Here is a 5000-nt window from a genome sequence, read left to right as displayed (position 1 = left end):
AAACACCAGCCATCATAAAATGCTTCATGTCCATCATTATCATCATCATGAATTTTAACGGATAAAAAACCTACCATAATAAAATGCATCATCATCAGTATCATGAAGTTCAATGGATAAACACCCACCACCACCATCATCATATTCACCATCCTCATCGTCGTGCGTTTCAACGGATGAAAACCTACCACATTGAAATGCAGCATCATCATCATCACGATGGTGAAATTCAATGGATAAATAAACACCCACCACCACCACCACCACCACCACCATTATCATGATTCATCATCATCATGAAGAAGAAAAAGACTGATAAGAAGAAGAGGGCATGAATACAAAAATCACATGCGCTCGCCTCTCTCTCTGTCTCTCTCTGTTTGCTCCACCACCCTCCCCCCTCCTCCTCCCACACATAGTGATGAAGAAAGCACTGCGTTATACGTTGTGAAAAGTAGACGTGGGTGAGGCAGTTAATACACATGCACAGCAGCTATGAAGGAAGTGGATATCATATATATATATATATATATATATATATATATATAATAAGACAGGTATGTGTTGAACATCTCCACTGCTGTCACCCCTTCCCCTCTGTCTGTCTGCCTGTCTCCCGTCTGTCTTTGTCTCTGTCTCTATCTATCTATCTATCTATCTATCTATCTGAGTCTCTTTGTCTGTGTCTCTGTCCCTCTCTCTGTCAGTCGACACCCCCCCCCCTGTTTTTTCAACATGAGGAAACTGAAGGTTTTTATCTGTTTTGAAGATCTGCACTCGTTTCTCTCTGTACTCACCCACCTGTGTCCACCACTCACACCCTCTCTCTCTCTCTCTCTCTGTTCTTTATAATGGATGTTAACACGGAAGTCACTCCCTCCCTCCCCCTCCCACCCCCCATTACCCCTGTTGTTCACGAGCAGAAAGGCCTGAACAATAAAACCATTCAGACTTCAGACTTCTCTCTCTCTGTGTCTCTCTCACTCTCTCAGAGTGAAAATGCCTTTATCGAAACTGCCGATCTTTAATCAAAGGTGTTATCTATCTCTGTCTCTGTAACCCCCCCCCCCCACCCCCCTTCTCCGCCCCTCCCCCCTCACTCTCTCTGTCACTCCCTGTCTTTCCATAACGCTTTTCCTTCCCTGTCTCTGTCTGTCTGCCTCTTGGATTCTGTCACTGTCTGTATGGCTGTTTAGTGTCTCTATGTCCGTCTGTCTGTCTGTCTGTTTAGTATCTCTATGTCCGTCTCTATGTCTGTCTGTTTAGTGTCTCTATGTCCGTCTCTATGTCTGTCTGTCTGTTTAGTGTCTCTATGTCCGTCTCTATGTCTGTCTGTTTAGTGTCTCTATGTCCGTCTGTCTGTCTGTTTAGTGTCTCTATGTCCGTCTCTATGTCTGTCTGTCTGTTTAGTGTCTCTATGTCCGTCTGTCTGTTTAGTGTCTCTATGTCTGTCTGTTTAGTGTTTCTATGTCCGTCTCTATGTCTGTCTGTTTAGTGTCTCTATGTCCGTCTCTATGTCTGCCTGTCTGTTTAGTGTCTCTATGTCTGTCTGTTTAGTGTCTCTATGTCCGTCTGTCTGTTTAGTGCCTCTATGTCCGTCTCTATGTCTGTCTGTTTAGTGTCTCTATGTCCGTCTCTATGTCTGTCTGTCTGTTTAGTGTCTCTATGTCCGTCTCTATGTCTGTCTGTCTGTTTAGTGTCTCTATGTCCGTCTGTCTGTCTGTTTAGTGTCTCTATGTCCGTCTGTCTGTCTGTTTAGTGTCTCTATGTCCGTCTCTATGTCTGTCTGTTTAGTGTCTCTATGTCCGTCTCTATGTCTGTCTGTTTAGTGTCTCTATGTCCGTCTCTATGTCTGTCTGTTTAGTGTCTCTATGTCCGTCTGTCTGTCTGTTTAGTGTCTCTATGTCCGTCTCTATGTCTGTCTGTTTAGTGTCTCTATGTCCGTCTCTATGTCTGTCTGTTTAGTGTCTCTATGTCCGTCTCTATGTCTGTCTGTTTAGTGTCTCTATGTCCGTCTCTATGTCTGTCTGTTTAGTGTCTCTATGTCCGTCTCTATGTCTGTCTGTCTGTCTGTTTAGTGTCTCTATGTCCGTCTATCTGTCTGCCTGTCTGTCTGTTTAGTGTCTCTATGTCCGTTTCTCTGTCTGCCTGTCTCTGTCCCTTTTCCTGTCTGTCTGTCTGTCTGTCTTTTCCAAGCAAGCACGTTATAACTGATATGCTTGCATGCATTCACGTTTGTGGAAAAAAAAACCCCAACATATTCATTGCTTCTCTGTCTCTGTCTCTGTCAGGCTCTCTGTCTCTGTCTCTGTCAGGCTCTCTGTCTCTGTCAGGCTCTCTGTCTCTCCCTCTGTCAGGCTCTCTGTCTCTGTCTCTGTCAGGCTCTCTGTCTCTGTCTCTGTCAGGCTCTCTGTCTCTCTCTGTCTCTGTCAGGCTCTCTGTCTCTGCCTCTGTCAGGCTCTCTGTCTCTGTCTCTGTCAGGCTCTCTGTCTCTGTCTCTGTCAGGCTCTCTGTCTCTGTCTCTGTCAGGCTCTCTGTCTCTGTCTCTGTCAGGCTCTCTGTCTCTGTCAGGCTCTCTGTCTCTGTCAGGCTCTCTGTCTCTGTCAGGTTCTCTGTCTCTGTCAGGCTCTCTGTCTCTGTCAGGCTCTCTGTCTCTATCAGGCTCTCTGTCTCTGTCTCTGTCAGGCTCTCTGTCTCTCCCTCTGTCAGGCTCTCTGCCTCTGTCTCTGTCAGGCTCTCTGTCTCTGTCAGGCTCTCTGTCTCTCCCTCTGTCAGGCTCTCTGTCTCTGTCTCTGTCAGGCTCTCTGTCTCTCCCTCTGTCAGGCTCTCTATCTCTGTCTCTCCCCTTCTTTTTACGCCCCTCCACACTGCCCCCCTGTGTAAGCATGCCTGTGGCCGAACCACATTAACCATTGGTCTTGTCTTGTCTTGTCTTGTCTTGTCCTGTCTCGTGTCTCTTCTTTCTCTCACTCCATGTTTGACCGCCAGTCCTGTCTTCTGCTGGACAAAGCCCTTTTATGGGATTCTGAACAGTCTGGGAATCTCTCTCTCCCTTTGTCTCTTTTCAGACAGACACACACACATGCACATGCACATGCACAGACACACACACACACACACACACACACACACACACACACACACACAGCCACACACACACACCGAGAGACGTACGGGTTCAGACATATCACTTTTAAATGCCTGTCAAATTACACTGCCATTCCTTCAGAGACTGTGCCGAATTTGCCTTCAACAACAGTTGAAAGCTTGGCGTGCAACGAAACGTGATGTGTCACAGAGTGAGCCATTAAACCAACACTGGGGGTCAGGGGGTGGGTAGGGGGGGGTGGGGGTGGGGTGCGGGGGGGGTGGGGGGGACGAAACCATTGTTCCACACAATATCACACAGTGTTACAGTGTTACACAGTGTGAGACAGTATCACACAGTGATAGACAGTATATGTAACATAGATGTAATGTTTTATGTTAACAAAGCGTTTTTGTATAGCACCTAGAGCAGATTTCTGGATAGTGTGGTATATAAGTATCCATTATTATTATTATTATTATTATATGACAGTATCACACAGTGTTAGTATCATAATTATACAGTGTTACACAGTGTATGACAGTATCACAATCACACAGTGTTACACAGTGTATGACAATATCACACAGTGTTACACAGTGTATGACAGTATCACACAGTGTTGCACAGTGTATGACAATATCACACAGTGCTACACAGTGTATGACAGTATCACACAGTGTTGCACAGTGTATGACAGTATCACACAGTGTTACACAGTGTATGACAGTATCACACAGTGTTACACAGTGTACGACAGTATCACACAGTGTTACACAGTGTATGACAGTATCACACAGTGTTGCACAGTGTATGACAGTATCACAATCACACAGTGTTACACAGTGTATGACAATATCACACAGTGTTGCACAGTGTATGACAATATCACACAGTGTTGCACAGTGTATGACAATATCACCGGCACAGTGTTACACAGTGTATGACAATATCACCGGTACAGTGTTACACAGTGTATGACAGTATCACACAGTGTTGCACAGTGTATGACAGTATCACACAGTGTTGCACAGTGTATGACAGTATCACACAGTGTTGCACAGTGTACGACAGTATCACACAGTGTTGCACAGTGTATGACAGTATCACACAGTGTTACACAGTGTATGACAGTATCACACAGTGTTACACAGTGTATGACAGTATCACACAGTGTTACACAGTGTACGACAGTATCACACAGTGTTGCACAGTGTACGACAGTATCACACAGTGTTGCACAGTGTACGACAGTATCACACAGTGTTACACAGTGTATGACAGTATCACACAGTGTTGCACAGTGTATGACAGTATCACACAGTGTTGCACAGTGTATGACAGTATCACACAGTGTTACACAGTGTATGACAGTATCACACAGTGTTGCACAGTGTATGACAGTATCACACAGTGTTACACAGTGTATGACAGTATCACACAGCGTTGCACAGTGTATGACAGTATCACACAGTGTTACACAGTGTATGACAGTATCACACAGTGTTGCACAGTGTATGACAGTATCACACAGTGTTACACAGTGTATGACAATATCACACAGTGTTACACAGTGTATGACAGTATCATAATTACACAGTGTTGCACAGTGTATGACAGTATCACACAGTGTTACACAGTGTATGACAGTATCACAATCACACAGTGTTACACAGTGTATGACAGTATCACACAATGTTACACAGTGTACGACAGTATCACACAGTGTTACACAGTGTATGACAGTATCACACAGTGTTGCACAGTGTATGACAGTATCACACAGTGTTACACAGTGTATGACAGTATCACACAGTGTTGCACAGTGTATGACAGTATCACACAGTGTACGACAGTATCACACAGTATCACACAGTGTACGACAGTATCACACAGTGTTACACAGTGTATG

At 44.9% G+C, this 5000-nt stretch overlaps 1 protein-coding gene across 1 annotated transcript in view; it reads right to left on the bottom strand.

Moving 5' to 3' along the window:
* LOC143276313 (retrograde protein of 51 kDa-like) overlaps nt 1-5000 on the bottom strand; it is a 70153-nt gene that overhangs the window by 7099 nt on the left and 58054 nt on the right. The gene's annotated exons all lie outside the window — the stretch shown is intronic.

Source organism: Babylonia areolata, chromosome 31 (genome assembly GCF_041734735.1).
Source record: "Babylonia areolata isolate BAREFJ2019XMU chromosome 31, ASM4173473v1, whole genome shotgun sequence".
NCBI lineage: Eukaryota > Metazoa > Mollusca > Gastropoda > Neogastropoda > Buccinidae > Babylonia > Babylonia areolata.
Note: the sequence above shows the minus strand (reverse complement) of the source record. Positions and strands in the feature narration are given on the sequence as shown.